The following is a 17,227-nucleotide window of genomic DNA, read 5'->3' as shown; positions in this document are numbered from 1 at the left end:
TGGTTCTCAGCACAGTTGCAGAGATGGGCTGCTGACGTCTGGGTTCCAGGCGACCAAAAGAGGCAGTGTCCCTCAGAAATGGTCACTAGCTTCTATTCGTATCGACCAACCACTCGCCATGTAACTTGTGGCTTCTTCACAGTCGATGCTTAGCGAGCTGAAGACCTGCCCGCCTTCTGGCCAGCATGCAGCCTGCGTCAGGAGCCCCCAGGGCGGCGTCCCCAGCGGGCAGAGCGGCGGAGGCCCCCGGGTCACTGTGGACAAGCAGGCGCACACGTGGAGGCTCATCGTCCAGAACAGCCGATGTCACTTGCCCGACACAGTGACGCTGTGTCGTGGGACACAGCCCTGTGATCTTGAATTCACTGTGCAGGTTTGTGGGGTTATTGGGAACACGGGGTCTGAGCATGTCTTAGAGCTAAAGCGAGCCCCCCGCCAGAACTGCGGACAGAAAGAAGCACACCTTCAAATTCAGGACGGGCTGTGAACTGGTGAGTGTCATTACCAGAAGCTTCTGCGTGGACACAGTGCGAAGTAACAGGTCGGTGCTGTTTGGGGAATTTGAGGCGGGGCAGTAAATATGCCATGAAGGCTTAGACCCGGGACAGGAGAGCCAGCCAGGGATACAAGGGCACCGAGTTATGGCTGTACAGACGGCCGAAGCTTGGGAAGATCTGTTTGAAGAAAATTAAGATCACGTGTTACTACTTTCTCGTGGCTGCCATAATGTGACCACAGACGGGTGCCCGTAACAACATCTGTTCTCAGTGCTGGAGGCCCGGAGGCTCCCTGTGGGGAGGAATCTGTTCTTTGCCCCTTCCCCCTTCCGGTGGCTGCTGACGCCCCCGGGCTGAAGTCACATCTGCCCGCGTCAAATCTCTGTCTGCGTTTCTCCTCTACGGACGCTTGTCCAGTGGAATTAGGGCCCCAGGATAAGCCAGCGACCTCAAGATCCTCGATTACATCTGCAAAGACCTTTTTATCCAAGTAATGTCCATTCGCAAGTTCTAGGGGACATGAGCCTCTGTTGGAGGCCGAGAGGCGAAGTTCACCACGCCATCCGACAGGCGGAGCAGCACAGTGGACGTGCCCTTTAACTTGAAAGTTGGGAACCTCTAACTCCCGCGTGGCCGTGGCCCCCAGAGCCCTGCACAAGTCCGTCCTTTGCCATCAGGGAGTGCAGGGTCACACTAGATCGGTGTTACCCAGACTGGAACGAGGTGATCCAGGGAGGAACTCACAAGTCTGCATCTTTTCTAAGCTAATTTATGCATTTTGAGGGTGAGAAAGTGTGAGCGGGAGAGGGGCAGAGAGAGAATCCCAGGCAGGCTCCGAGCTGTCCGTGCAGAGCCCGATGCGGGGCTCGAACCCACAACCCTGAGATCATGACCTGAGCTGAAATCAAGAGTCAGACGCTCAACCGACTGAGCCACCCAGGCACCCCCACAAGTCTGCATTTTTGAAGTGTCCCAGTCCTTCCTGGGAGGCTGTTGGAAAATGATTACGCAGCCTCAGACACTCCTGAGCGGCCGAGACCCTCCTGTCTGGGGCCGCCGCAAGTCGGAACCGATGCGCGTAGAGGCTATTTCCGCTATCCTGGGCAGTACCGGGCTCTCTGCTGCTGGGGCGGGTCAGTTCCTTCCAGTTCAGGGGCCCCAGCCAGGGCTCCGAAGGAGGGCTGGGTCCCCCTGCCCCCCAGGGGGACCCCCCCCAGGTGGGTCCCCCTGTGTCCCACCACCCCCACTGCAGGCACACAGGAGGAGGCTCTCCAGGGATTCTGGGCCAGACCTCGTGTCTGTGTCCAGCAGCAGCTCCCCGCTTGGCTTCCGGGTCGGCATCCCAGACCCCGTGGGCCCAGGACGCCTGCTGAACCCTCAGCCGGGCCCCAGATCATCGGCCCACCTCCCCCTCCCCACACTGCCGCCCCACGCACCCTGCCAGCTCTCCTCCCCGAACCGCCAAGCTGAGGACCTCTTGCCATGTTCTGCCACCTCCCTGTTCTCTGCTGTGGCCTCAGGTTTGCCTGGATCTGAGGTGCCTCCCGGCATCCCCCTACTTCTGCCCTCCCTCACCTCCAGTCTGTTTTCAACTCCGTCGCCAAAGAAGACCCTGGATCCTCAGCCAGTCCTTGTCATTACTCCGGGTGGGACTTTCTGGTGTCTCCCAGTAAGAGCCGGTGCCGCCAGGAACACCCAGATCCCTCTCTCTTGCTGACTGGGCCCCACTGGTGGCTTTGGTTTCCTTCCCTGGCCTCAGGGCCTTTGCACTCGCTCCCTAAGCATGAAGTTCTTCCCACAGACACTCAGGTGGCTCCCCCCTCACTTTCCTCAGGCAGTTCTTGGCTCGGTGTCCCTTTCCCTTCCCAACCCCTCTCTGTCCCCATCATGACCTTTTGTGATGCATAGCTTCCTCAGTGGCACTGGTTTCGTTTTCGTCTAAACTGCTGTATCCCAGCGCCTAGAATAATGCTTAGCGCACAGGTGCTCAGTAATTGTTGAATGAACTTGCTTCACTAAGGAAGAAAGGGTTCGCTAACCACAATAAGCTGCAAGTGAACGCCTCTGTGGATGCTCAGAGTGTGAATCCTTGGGCCCAGATTAGAAACCTTTTGCAAACAGAGTAACGAGAAGCTGATGATCTTTACGGCCTGCCCTGCCCTTCCAGCCCCAGAACGGACCCTTTCTGGGGCACTGCTCCTTTCCTGGGGACTTTGTTCCTGCAGTCCTGTCACTCGACACCTGCAGTCCTGAGAAAAGGGGGCTTTGTCAGCCTCCCCAGTGCTGGTTACCACGTAACCCTCGGTCCTCCCTATGTTCTCAGACCCGCGCAGGCTCCATCCGGTAGGCGCGGGTGAGGCTGTGGTATTAATGGTGTGACAGACGAGTCCCTGCCTGCCCTCCAGTCCCAGTCTGTCCTGGCTTCTCTTAGCGACAGCTCCCTACCGGCCACCATCAGGAGCCAGTCAGTCGTCTTGAAACTTGAACCTCTTCAGAGAACCCGCCGGACTATCCTACTTGCGCCTTCACGTGGTGACTTTAAGATGATAGGATATAAAGCAAGACTTTTTTTTTAAGTTTGTTTATTTTGAGAGAGAGATGGGGGGGGGCGGGCAGGGAGAGAATCCCAAGCAGACTCTGTGTCACCAGCACAGAGCGCAGCCTGGAGCTCGAACCCAGAAACCGTGAGATCATGACTTGAGCCGAAGTTAGATGCCCAACCGACTGAGCCACCCAGGAGCCCCAAGCAAGCTTTTAACAAAAGTCATTAAGTTTAGGGGCACCTGGGTGGCTCGGTTAATTAAGCCTCTGACTTTGGCTCAGGTCGCGATCTCATGGTTTGTGAGTTCAAGCCCTGCGTCCCGCTCTGTGCTGACAGCTCAGAGCCTGGAGCCTGCTTTGGACTCTGTGTCTCCCTCTCTCTCTGCCCCTCCCCTACTCACACTCTGTCTCTGTCTCTCTCTCTCAAAAATAAACATTAAAAAAAAATTTTTTTTTTTAAGTCTTAAAGTTTAAAATCCCATTGCCTTCCTTCCCCAAAATGTTACACCTGGAGTCGGCATACGGGCAAGCAGTTCCACTTCCTGGGTTAAACCAAGACGTGGAAACGTTCAACCAGGCTCGTACGTAGGCTCTTAAACAGCAACATTATGCACAGTAGAAGAAAGACTGATGGGGAATAAATAACATATCTCTGGACAGGACACCCGAAGCACAGGCACAGAAGCGGAAATAGATGGCCGGGCCGCCTCAAAGTACGCAGCCTCTGCACCACAAAGGAGTCACCGACAGAATGAGACGGTGGCCTGCAGGTTGGGAGAAAATATGTGCAAACCACGTATCCGTTCGGGGGTTGGTATCCAAAGTGCACAAGGAGCTTCGGAGCAAAAGCAGCCAGGTTAAAAAATGAACCAAGGACCTGAGCACGTGTTTCTCCAAAGAAGACGTCCAGCCAGCCGACAGACACGGGAAAAAAAGATGCCCAACATCGCTCATCACCAGGAAACGCGAATCAAGCCCACAGCGAGATGCCACCTCACGCTGGTCGGGACGGCAAAAGTCAGCAACACAGGCGACGACGGGTGCTGGCGAGGACGTGGAGCAAAAGGAACCCTCGTGCACCGCCGGAGGGCACGCAAACTGGGGCGGCCACCGTGGAGAGCAGTACGGAGGGTCCTCGGAACGTGAAAAGTGTAAATACCGCCAATCCCATTTCTGGGTATTTACCCAAAGGAAGCGACACAGCGTCTCACGGCAGCATCCTTCACGGTAGCTGAGATGTGGAAACAACCTAAGTGTCCGCGGATGGATGGGTGGACGAGGTGTGGGGGCTCGGGTGACAGAGCCGCGGTGGTATTCCGCCACGAAGAAGGAAACCTTGCCTGCCGCGTGTGGCGGCCTGGACTCACCGGGGGACCCTCCGCGCGGCGAGGCATTCCCCACACGACGACAGATGCCGCGTGATCTCCCCTGTACGCGGACCCTGACCAAGCAGAACTCCTAGAGGCACGGAGAACGGTGGCTGCCAGGGGCCGGGTGGCGGAGGGGGGCCGGCCACCCCGTGTGCGGCGAGCGGCGCCCTGTGCCCTCCCCACACACGGAGCAACCCGGGGTGGTGGCCGTGGGCGCGGCCGCCGTTCCAAGTCCACCGCGTGCGCGCCTGTGAAATCACGCACAGCCCGAGCAGGTGCAGTTCTCGCCGATCATACCACAGCAACGCTGGAAAAACAAGAAAAAGAAAAACGAACAATGGAAACGAGCGTGCTTCACACGCTCCGGAGGCCCTGCATGGCCCTCGGGGCTCGGCGGTCCCTCCCCTGGCGCTGCAGGCTCGGGACGCCGCTGTCAGTCCTGCAGGGTTTAACGATGTGACCCCTGCAACCCTAGGACAGAGCGCCTGGGAAGCCCCAGTGTCAACCACCAGTGACTGAACCTAAAGGCCTACAGTTACGCACGTCGCAAGGGGGCCGTACCCCAGGTCTCTAAATTTCTCTCATCTGGGCAAGATGTTTGTTTGCTTACAGACGCAACCTTTTTCCCTTTTAAACAAACTACTTTTTAGGACACTTTTCGGTTCGAAGCCAAACCACCCGACGCACACATTCAGCACCCAGGACGACGTACCCAGGATCCATCCAGCACCCAGGACGGGAGACGGTCCGGCAGCGATCAGCTCCACCTGCTTCTTACGCAGGATTTGCCGCTTCTCTGGCACCACTACCCACATGTCCAGCGCGCGGCCGCGGCCCCCAAACTCATAACCCAGGAGGAGATCGGCCGCCAGGGCAGAGCCACCATGCCGGGCAGTGGCTTCAGCAGCGCAGACCAGGTGTCCCCGAGGCTGCGCGTCTCTAACGGCACAGGGACCCCATCCCGCCCGAACACGAGCCCCCAGAGCCGCCTCCACGTCTGCTCGGTCCCCTTCTCACCCCTCGTGCCGCGTTTGTCCTGTGACTCTGTCTCATGCTTTGCTTTGTGTGACGAGTCAGGAGCCAAGTTAAACACGAAGTGAGCTGTCCCTGAGTTTAGAGCCGGGGACCTGCTGTAACTTTCTGGTATGACCGCGTAGACGGCATCATGGAGAGATGGGACCGGTGCCCAAGGCAGAGACTGGAGCCCTCCGGAGAGGCTCACCGGATGCCCAGCCCGCCGCCCCTGTGGTCTGGGACCCCCAGTGCTGGAGCCACGGGAAATTAACCTGTCTCCCTCCTGCGGGGACCCTGACCCGTCCCCTCCTGCCACCAGTCCAGCGCCACCTGCCCTTCCCTTGGGCTCTGTGACACCGCGGCTTGAGCGGGTCACAGGGTCCTCTGTCCCCCAGCCGTGTCTTCCCCGCAGCTTGGCTGGGCTCTCCCGGGGGGCCAGCCCTCAGCCTCCTCTGTTCTGTGCCCAGGGGTCACCGCGTCCTGTCCACACACAGGCGACTCACGGCCGGGTCCTCAGCTCATACCTCCCTTTGTGCCCCACCTTCTTCCTTTGTGCACCCAGCTTGGATACCGCAGGGTGCCTCACAGTCCACATCCCCGACCCACACTCAGATGTCCCACCACACTCTCCCATGTCCCCCAGGCCCCCCCAAACCCAGGCGCTGTGCCTCCTCCCCAGCGACTCCCGCAGCTGGACGCCCACCTGCTGGCGTCTCTCACGGGGTCTGTGTCCCCCACTAGCCGGGCAGTGCCGCCCGGAGAGTGACCGGCTCGGCGCTCCTCGGCGCCCGGTGCGCTTAGGGCCAATACTGCTAAGGAGGAAGGCAGACGGGCGTCGGGTGTGGACAAAAGACAAAATATTTGAAATAAGTATGATGAGAAATGTATCGTTTCCATGTTTATGGGTCAAAGACGTAAGTATTATATTTCATACTGAAAGGTCACCATGAAGACAAGGCCTCACGCTGTTGGGGTCAAAAGTTTCTGGAATTTTCTAGAACTCACTGACTCTTTCCTAATGTTTGAGCATCTCAGATTCCACATTCAAGCTGGGACCTTCCGGGCTCCTCCCCTCCCTCCCCCTGAAGTCATGGCCACACTCAACTCATCTCCCCTCTCCACCTCCTCGGGGCACCAAGACCCCCCACCCCGGGCTCAGCAATTCACAAGATGGACCCCCAGCACTCACCGTGCGGTCTCACTCCTTTGGAAGGACGCAGATTAAAGCAGGAAGGGCGTGTGGGCTGGGTCGGGGGAGACAACAGCAGCCGGGTGGGAAGGGCAGCCCTGGGGAGCTCGCCAGTACCCCCGTGTCCACAGCTGTTGTTGGCTTCGCTCACGTGGGCACACGACACCCATGACTGACCTCACTTGCTCGTCCTGCAGTCCCCTTGACGGCCACCGGGCACAGCCAGGCCCAAAGCCCCAGGGCACACAGAGACAGGCGCCTGCCAGGACAGGCAGGCCGTCAACCCAGCCCGAGGCCGCAGGCACAGAAGACACTCTTAGGAGGCAGGACATGACAAGAGCTGCCGGGCTTCCCCAGTCCCCAAGACCTTTGGAATGTGCGGGGCTGGACGCCCCCCTCCACGGCACCCCGGTCTGCACCCGCACCATGCACACGGACCCGACCTGGACTGTTGTCCTGGGAGGTTAGGCCTGGGCCTCGGTGGCTGCAGGGACCCCAGCACAGGGTCTGCTCACCTCAGTCACGGGGAGATACTCCCACGCTGACACCACGTGGCTGCCAAAGTTCCCGAGGGGCTCCCCCACCAGCCTGTGCCCGTCTGGGAGGGCACTAACCATGGCCTGACACCAGCAGAGCCGCAGCAACTATTTGCCACCTGCTGCATGCAGGCTCCAGGAAATGGAAGCCCCCGGAAGGTGGTGTGGAGGCACAGGCCTGGCAGGAAAGCCGGGTGAACAGGAAGACGGGGAAATGGCTTCTGTGTAACTTGGAACCAGACTGTGATGTCAGGGCCGGGGGCTTGCTGTCTGAGCTCCAACGGCAGGCCCGGCTGGCCTGACATGAGCACATCCACATCCAGCCGTTGATACAAAACTGTCCACAGACAGAGCAGGGGGATTCAGTTCCATCCATGCAACGGTGGGGGTACCTGGGGGGGAGATGGGAATTATCAGGGCTCTGATGGAAACGCACGGTTTCCTTTTTTTGTTTATCTATCTATTTTGAGGGAGAGAGAAGGAGCTCGAGCAGGGGAGGGGCAGAGAGAGGGAGACACAGAATCCAAACCAGGCTCCAGGCTCTGAGCTGTCAGCACAGAGCCCCACGCGTGGCTCAAACTCACAAACAGTGAGATCGTGACCTGAGCCGAAATCAGGAGTCAGAGCTTAACCGACTGAGACTCCCAGGGCATCGTGCACAGGAAGGTTACTGACAGTGGAGCAGAAAGGGGGCTTTATGTGAGGCCAGCTCCCAGAGGACCCTCGGGGCCAGTAGAGAATAGAACACCCTCTGTCCTTGGTCTGATGCTCCTTGGGGAGGACTAGGCCGGTGTCAGCTGAGACGTGGCCCCAGGCTAATCACCTGTGGCCAGAGGGTTGGGCCACGTCCCACAAAATAGCCCTGAGCCCACAGCACTGGATCAGGCCTGTGGCACCCACGGCCACCCAGGAGACGCTTCTGGGAAAGCGGCTGGGACCTGCCCGAAGGCACAAGGTGGCCTGGCACACAGGGGCAGGGTGGGCGGCCGGAGACCCCGGGCGCCTGAGGCCAGGCCTTGCCAGCACCGTGGTGTCGTGTGGCGTCCCCAGGGAGGGAGCCCCTGAGGGCGGGAAGGGGAGCCTGCCGGCGGGTCGGCGCCCAGGAGCTCCAGGGCCTAGAAGGAGTGGACTCCTCACGAGGATGTCCACGTGTTTGACGCCTGTGCTCCCGGGCCCCCCGAGGGGACACGGGGACATAGCGCGGATGGTGGCCGTCCTGTGACGGAGCTGGGACCGGCTGGCCTGGACTCGGTCCCCACGGACGCGGAGCAGGAGGGGGGCGGAGGAGGCCATGAAGGTGTAGGTTGCCCCCCCCCCCCCCCCGCCTCCCTGACGACACGCAGTAGCGTTGTTTCCCCCGGGAGCCAGCGGGGAAGGGGAAAGCCTGGGGTGGGCGGGCGGACGCTGTCGCAGGGGGCACGCCTGCTCCCGGCCCTCCCGCCCCGCCCGCGCCGACACCCCGCCGCCCTCTCGCCCTCACCCCGCGGACCTGCCGCTGACCGCACCCAGCCCGCAGTTCCGCCTGTGGCCGGCAGGGGGCGCCGGGGCTGCACGCGCCGTCCGCTCGCACCGACACGCGTTCGCGTGCGTGTGCGCATGCGCCGGAGCTGCGCACCCTCGGCGACCACGCACGCAGCGGCTGCCCCTCCACCTGCTCGCGGCCGGAACCGGAGGCGGGCGCTGCCGGGGCGGCGGTCCTTGCGGCCCTGGCTGCGGGGCTGGCGGCCTTTCTGGGCCCCGGACCGCACGACAGGCGGGGCTGGGCAGGTCTCACGGCGTGTCGCAGGCCGCGCTGTCCCTAACATTTGGAACACACTTATTTTACTTCCTTTTAATACATTTTCAGAAAGGGGCGCCTGGGTGGCCGGGTCGGTTAAGCATCGGACTTCGGCTCAGGTCAGGGCGTGATCTCATGGTTCGTGAGTTCGAGCCCCGCGTCCGGCTCTGTGCTGACAGCCCGGAGGCTGGAGCCCGCTTCGGATTCTGCGTCTCCCTCTCTCTCTGCCCCTCCCCTGCACGCTCTCTCTCAAAAATAAACATTAAAAAAAAATTAAAAACATGAATATGTGCACCAACACGTGGGTCAAAGGTCCGTCCCACGCCCACAGCGTGAGGGGCTAGTGCGTCTCCCCCGGCCGGGCACCCCAGCCTCCCATCCACCCCAACCCCCCTCACTGTGTTTAGTTTAGCCGCTGCTTTTGTTAAATCCGAGCTGTACGCGCTCGCTGTATGGAGGCTTCTACAGAAATGACCCCTCGGCCCCCACCTGCCCGCATGTCAAGCCCCGGGCAGCCGAGGAAATGGGGACGCCCGGTTGGGAATAACTGCAGGACGAGCACACCGAGCGGCGTGTGCGGACCACCGCCCATCTGTCACTTCCCTGGGCCGCAGCCTGGTCGGCCGTCCCGTGTGCTCCTTGAACGAAGACCTCCTTCCGAGCCATTCCTTTTCCGGGTGAGGCATGCGGAGCCCAAAGACAGTGAGCACCTTAGTGTGAGATGTCGGCGTGGTCAGGAACAGGGTAGAAGCTGGGACCCCGGGCAGGATGGCGGATGGGCCGCTGGAACCCGTGTGGGCTATTCCCCCCAGGGGGCGGTACCCACGGGGTCCGGGCGGGGACCGGTCTGGGGACATTCTTAGTCTGCACAGCCGGGGCGGACGTGCTCCCGGCATCCATGCGTGGAAGCCAGGGGCGCTGTGGGCGGGCCACCGAGCTAGGAGCACCCCCCCCCCCCACCCCCAACACGGAATGGTCAGCCTCTAATGCCCTCACCTCACCTCCGCCGAAGGACAGATGAATGAATGATGGATGACGGCCCAATAAATGTTTTACAGCAGAGACACTTCATTCCAGGCCTCAGCCTTCCCACCGGACACCTGCCTCTCCCTGAGCAGCTTAACTCCCGGGCCATCAATATCCAGTTTTTATGAACAGGCAGCACAAGGCCAGGCCGTGCGGGTTATAAAGCACATTTAATCTTTCAAGTCATTTAAGACGCAGTTTCAATTATTTACATCTTTAGCAAAACCATCAGTCACACTAAGCGATCTGCCGTCTGGGCCAACGATTCTGTGAAACAGAGAGGCAGGGGCGGTAGACAAGGCCGCTTCGCCGAGCCGGGGGGGGGGGGGGGGGGGCAGCCACAGGGGGAGGAGCAGGACACCCCGCGAGGTAGGAGTTTCAGCGACAGTAAACAATACCCGTATCCCAAGCGGCCCCCACTGTTCATCTGACGTCCCGTGGCACCCACGTCCTGCACCTTGTCTGGCAGCAAAGCAGGGAGGGCGTGGCAAAGACCGGCTTCTGGGCCTGCAGCCCAGGAAACAGGGAGGCAGGGGCGGTGGCCAGGACGACAGTCCCCACTGCGGGCCCCTCAGGACCAGTGGTGGCCTCCTGGTCGTCCACGGGGTCCCGCCTGGGCCCACCCGAGTCCGGCCCGCGGGGCCAGGCGGTAGATGGAAGTCGTCTGGACCCTGTCAGGACAGCCAGGGCCTGGAGGTCACAGGAGGGAGGCCGGCGCAGGGTCTACGCTGCCTGCCCCAAGGGGCACGGCCGCCGTTCAGCTGGGCCCTGGGACGGAAGCCCGGCGCCCCAGGGGGCTAGAGAGGAGGAAGAAGGTGGACAGGGAGCCGCGTGGAGGGAGGGCAGGCCCCTGAGTCACCACCAAAGGATCCTGGGCGGGGATGCTTCCCCTGCCCCTGCATCCGGAGCCACTGGGGAGGGGAGGGGAGGGACATCAGCAGGGCAGCCCCCCCCCCCCCGCCCCCCGCACAAACTCCATTGCTCCCCCCTCCCCCCCTGGTTCACGCGCAGGACACCGGCCGCCTTCCCCGCCTGGGCAGAGCCACGCCCTCAAGCCCTGCAAGTGAGGGCGGGTCCACGTGGTCCCAGAGCGGGGTTAGTGGAAATACCCTCCCCCAGCAGCCCCCACCCGACCACCCTCCCGACCAGGTTAAGGCGCATGCGCACACGCCCTGGCGTGCGCGCTCAGGCCCCATGTGGGGGACAGGCCGCTCGATGCACCTTCCTGGCCCTTCCGAGGGACCTTCTGGCGCTCCTGCGGCTGCCGTGCCCCCTGCCGGTGACCTCGTGCCGGGTCACTGGCCACGCACGCAACTCTGGAGGCTGAACTCGCACGGGAGGAAACGCCAGGGGCAGGAAGGCACTTGCATGATTTGGGAAGTCACCGTTTGTTGTTCCACAAAGCCCGAGGGACAGAGCTGGCCCCGCGGTGGGGTGCGGGCCTGGGGGCTCAGAGGAGCAGGTGGGGGCCAGACCCGGCCTTTCCGGTGGGCGCAGACAAGGGTTTGCTGACCCCGGGGTTGTGAGCAGGTGTGTGACTCAGCGCCAGGGCCCCAGGAGGAAGGGGGCGAGGGCCTGGAGGGCCGTGACAGTGCCAACCCCAAGCGGACGTTGTGAACTTGTGACATTTAGGAAGCCTGGACTTCAGGCAGCTGTGTGGTCTGGGGGGCAGGGAGGTGGGCCTGGGTCACAGGAAGGCGGGGCCTGGGATGCAGGGAGGAGGAGCCTGGGATGCAGGGAGGCGGGGCCTGGGGCGCAGGGAGGCGGGGCCTGAGGCGCAGGGAGGAGGAGCCTGGGATGCAGGAAGGCGGGGCCCGGGGCACAGGGAGGCGGGGCCTGGGGGGCGCAGGTGCCGACTCTTCTGGCCCCTCCTCCCTCTGGCTTCTTGGGGGGCAGGTGAGAGCCGTCCACACTGTGTTCCCCGGGGAGATGATGCTTGCTCTGACCTTGTCTGTCCTGAGGTTTGACCCACTGGTGTTCTAACAAGTCCCCTCACGAGGGTGCCTGTGGCCTCCCGCCCAAGACGGGGTGGATGAGCCCCAGTAAGTGCGGGGGTCCCCATGAAGACCGCGTGGGGCACGCGGAGACCCGCGGCAGAGCTGGCACAGAGCACAGGCGAGCGCCCAGCACCCCAGAGGGGACAAGGAGGCAGGAAGGAGCAGGTGCGGGAGGGGCCCGAGTCTCGTCACCGGCAGGCCTGTGAGGCCTGGCCCCGCCCACAGCTCCTTCTGGAAGCTTCCCTGGGCTCCGCCGCTGCTACGAAGCCTCTCCTTCCCCGGGCTCCCCAGAAGTTTACCCAGCACGGGTTTTTATGCGTTTCTTGACACTTGTATGGGATCCCTCCACCCCCTTCCCCCATGCCCTCCTTTGTGAAGGAAAGGGATCCTCTGACCTGCAGACCCCCAGACAGTGGGGCTGGTCACATCTGCTCGCTCCCGGAGGACCAAGGCCGCTGGAACAGGCCCTCATCGATTAATGATGTCTGCCGTGGGCACAGAGGGGCCCCTGGTGGCCTGTGTGGGAGGGTCGCCGTGGCTGGGTGTCAGGGAGCGCCGGGCTGCGAGCCTGCCAGACTGACAGCCCCATTCTGTCCCCCGCTCTCCCGCAGAGACCCCCTAGTCCGGCCCCAGAGCCCCCGGGCGCAAAGCGCGGCTCACCTGCTTCCCTGTGGGCCTGCCGCCCAGGTGCGGAAAGGAGAGACACCTTCCGAGTCAGAGCTCGGGCTTCGCCGGGTTCTGCTCCGCAAGGCTGGCTCTCTGACATCCTGGACGGGCCGGAGGCTCACGTCCAGTGGTGCACCGTGGACACCGCAGGGTAATCGCCCAGCCGGACCCTCAGTCCCTGGGTTCCAGTCCAGTGTCCTCGTAAACGGCAGGCGGGTGACACCTCCCGCCCTCCAGGACCTCGGCCTGGCCAGGGTGAGTCCCGCTCTGCAAGCCACCTCTGAGGGACCTCGTGCGGAGATAAAGTCACGCCCCTTCGCACACTGGCAGGGTGAAGGCCAAAGGGCTGACCCCGAGTGGCCTCCCCACTCAGGAGGCCCTGGTGCGCAGCCAGCCGCACCGGCCTTCCGTCCCTCGTGGTGGGCCTCTGGGAAGCAGGCCTGACCAGGACGGGAACGTCAGCGGGGACAGCTGGGCCGCAGAAGGAAAGCCCCAGGGAAGTGGCTTGGGAAGGGAAGGGGACACACACTCATTTACTGTTCACATGCCTGCTAAGGTCCCCTAAACACCCCAACACAACATGAAGGATCCCATCCTGATCCCCAGCACCCCTCGCAGGAGAACAAAGGCAGGGATGGAAGCGCCCCTGCAGGTTCCGGAAGGTTCTAGAAGATTCTAGAGTGTGCTTGGGCTGCCTCAGAGGCACCCGTCTGTCCAGGGGTGCAGCCCTCATCTGGGAGGAGCCCGGTGAGTGGCACAGGAGGGATTGTACTGGCTCTCAGGGCAGACTGAAGGCTGAAGGGTTGAGGTTCAGGGAGGGGCGGCAGGAAAGCCAGCTCGGAACCAAGAGACTCAAGCTTGTCAGCTCCGATCCAGGGCGGTTTATGCAGGCTCTCTGTGCCTCGGTTTCCCTCGTGTGCAATGGTGGTAAGAAGATCCACCTGAAGGCTCGCTGGGAGAGTTTACGCGCATCAACTGAACCTGCGCACGTCAGTTGTCCCCAAAAGGCAGCTGTTATTGGGAAGGGGCCCGCGGCCTCGGGGCTCCCCGACCTCGCAGAGCTGGGGCTCGGCAGCTGGCGGGCAGCCACTCAGACTTCAGGCTCTCCGGGCGGCACACCCCATGTGAATCAGGGCTGCCGCCAGCAGGGTGGAGCCAAGGACTCGGTGACCTAATGGCGTCGGCTTTGATTGCTCCCTGACCTTTGCCATCAGGTGGACAGGGGCACCGGAGCCCTGGGCCTGTGGGGTATGCAGGGGAGAGGAAGGGGGCAAGGCGAGCCCGTAGTCCTGAGGCCGCGTCAACCCACCCCAGGCCCCGGGAGACAGCCACCTGGCGCTGTGGACACTCGGCCGGCCACCTGCCCACCCCCTGGCCGCCGCTGTCTTGGCCCCCCGTCCCCGTCCCCGTCCCCCCCGGTCGCCGCTGTCTTGGCCCCCACCTGTGCTGCAGGCCAGGGCCCACGTCCCCCCACACCGCATCCCAGGGCTTCGCCCTACACCGGACATTGTTGGAGTTTAAGAAACATTCGTGGAATGAACAAGGGCCTGTGGAGCTGGTGGAGGGGGCGGTGAGGGCCGCCACTCTTCAGGACACGCAAGCATCTGACGGGGCTCCTCTTGGAGATCCCGGAATGAGAAGTCAGAATTCCTGCCGATTGTTAGGTTCCTGAAGTCACGTTAGGCTGTACTTTTCAATAGTGCTTTATTTTCACGTCTTTAAGTAACATCGATTGCCCATAATAATAAGAGTGAATCATTTTTCTGTGATAGGGACATACTAAAAATTATGAGCTTTTTCTGTTTTAAAAGACATTACGCTAAATGCATGGTTCACTATAATTTAAAACAGCTCTGAAGAAAATAAAATGAAATGAAATGAAATAATAAAATTAAATGAAATAATAAAATAAAATAAAATGAAATAATAAAACGAAATGAAATAAAATAAAATAATAAAATAAAATAAAATAATAAAATAAAATAAAATACAGCTCTGGCTCCCACTTGGCTGATTTCCTTTATCTTAAGATCGTTCCGACATTTCTCAGAGTCTTGATTTCATCATCATGGATATTTAAAGAGTTCAGTTTAATAAGAAGTATTGCATTTAGTAGCACCTATGGGAATCTGCAGCCCGTGGCCGCCGCTCAGACGTGCCTGGGTGGGTGGCATTCAAATTGTGTGCCGCCGTGTGGGCCAGCAAGGTAGCTGCCGCACAGACCTGCCCCCAGGGCTCGGAAGCGCCTGGTTCCCGCAGCCGGGTGGGGGCGGGGGCAGAGGGGGGGGGTGCGGTGACCTGAGCCAGGCTGCCCTTCCGGCCAGGAATGACTCGCAGCGGCACACGGGCCCCACGCGTCTCCACCGTGGCAGCACCTCCCAGGAAGGCTGCCCGGGTCTCGCCGTCTCCCAAGTGCCCCGGTTCCCGAGAGCGTCTAGGCCACATTTTACCTTTCGGCTCTGGCTTTGCACTTGACCCCGGGGATTTCCCCAGCCTGGGATGCCCTTATGTTGATGATTAAGGTCTAATTCTTGGAAGAGAATTATAGTCCCTTTTCCTGTCTCACCAGTTTCTCGGCTGATTTTCTCGGGATTCAGAACAACGTCGAGTTTCCCCGAGAAGCCCTGGGAAGGAGCTACTGCCTCAGCCACCCGGCAGCCGCCGGGAGGCCAGCACCGCGTGCGCGCTGTGGGCACAGCCCGGAGGCCGCAGGCAGGCGGTCAACGGCAGCCGCCACACCAGCGCTGGCCCCCTCCTGCCCGGGGCCTTCGTGTCCTTTCCTTGGGACCCGGGAATGAGTGGCCGCTAACAGAGGCTCTGAGGCACAGCGGGGGACGAGAGGCTGTATTTAGATCTAGATTTCACTCTTATTTACATTTATTTTAGGAAAACGTAGGCTTTACCCATATTTATTACACAGAATGACCTTTTCTGGCCTTTGATGAGCACATTAACCCCCAGTTTGAGGACAGCGCTTTAGCCTCAGCTTTGAAATCATCAGCGAGGCCGCCCCGTCCCGGAGCTGGCGGGAGCCTCGCCGTCGTAGAGATCCTACACACGCGTCATGGGGCACACGCGCAGTCCACCGGGGCGTCCCGTCGGGGGGCCGGGAGACCACCGGCCACGCCGGGAACAGGGGAGCTGCAGCCGGGGTCCGGGCGGGCGAGCCCATCGCCACCTAAGCGGGCAGTGCCCCGGGAGGAGAGGACGCGGGCCGAGGAAGCGGACACCCCGCCCGGGGATCCCAGGCCCCCGGACCCCGGCCGCAGACGGGGGGCCCCGGGGGGCCGGTTCTGTCAGGACTCGGGGCGTGTCCCGGGGTGGGGGCCACCCTGGGTCTGGTCGAGGTGGCCGGCTTAGGCAGCGCTGACAGCGGGAAAGGGAGGCTGTTCTCCAGAGACCCAGCTTCCCACGGAAGCCGCGGAGAGGGGACGTCGGTTCCCCCAGGCAGTCTCGGACCCTCCGCTCCACAAACCGCTGGGCACGGCTGGCCTGCGCCCGGGCCGGGCCCAAACTCTGTGCAAGCTCCGCATCCCCTCCCTGCCCTCCCGTGCGGCCGGGCAGCCGTCCTGCGGGAGCCTCAGGGCCCACGCGGTCTCTCTCGTTTCCGTGGGGTCTGCCGGGCGCGGCAAATGGTAAGTCGGAGGTTTGCCTGTTCTGCGCCCTGGGGTCTATATCCCCTTCCAGAACCTTCTGCAGATGGACCCGGACCTGCTCCTGCTCGCCCACCCTCTCAGGAGAGAGCTGTCCTGCTCCCTGCCCCGGACGCGTCTGCATTCCAGGGGCACAAAGGACAGCGCGTCACCCGTAGTGACGAGACCAGGCCGGGCTTGCAAGGTGGGCAGCCGGGCTTCCGGACGCGGGCAGAAGACGGGCTCCCGGCAACGGCGGCGGACGCGGCCCCTCTCCCGGGGACCCGCGAGGGCCAGGCCCTGGCTGGCGTCTGCAAGGACAGGAGGGAGCACGCCCGCCCTTCGCCGCAGGCCGAGGGCTCCTCCGCCTCGAGAAGAGCCGGTGACACAACGGCGGGCAGCGTCTGTGTTCACGGACGTGCCGCCGCACGCGCCACCGTGGGAGACGTGGCCCGGGGCGTTCAGGCGCCACGCCGAGCCGAAGCGTAGCTCTGTGCCAGGCAAGCCGCCAAAGGGGGCATCCAGGAGCCAGCCCGTGAGCGGTCGATGCTGGCCCGAAGGGGACGGGCCCCTCCCCCAGGCTCGCAGACTCAGAAGCGGAGGACGCCGTCCTGGCTCACAGGGAGGAGGTCTGGACAGAGCAGAGTCCGAGTGGTACCGGGGCTGCCTCCATACGGGCCCCTGGAAACAGAGGGGCACAGCCAGGTCCCCCCGCCACCCTCCCGAGGGATTAGCACCTTCAGGTGCTTCCCGGGGAAATCTGGGGCCTCCGTGCCAGGCCCCACCTGGACCCGCTCCCCGGGAGATGCCCGGCTCCTCCCTGCTGCCAGCACGCCTCTCCTGACTGGGTCCCTCTGACGGCGAAGCCGGCCGATTCACACTAGCAGGTAAATGACTGACGGCTCCCGGGGGCAGAGAGATGCCCACCCGGGAAGAGGGTTTTCTTCTGCCCCACTTGGGAGACGCTTCTCAGGGGAAGGTA

This window comes from Neofelis nebulosa, chromosome 4, assembly GCF_028018385.1.
Source record: "Neofelis nebulosa isolate mNeoNeb1 chromosome 4, mNeoNeb1.pri, whole genome shotgun sequence".
In the NCBI taxonomy this organism is placed as follows: domain Eukaryota; kingdom Metazoa; phylum Chordata; class Mammalia; order Carnivora; family Felidae; genus Neofelis; species Neofelis nebulosa.
This window is presented reverse-complemented; position numbering follows the sequence as displayed.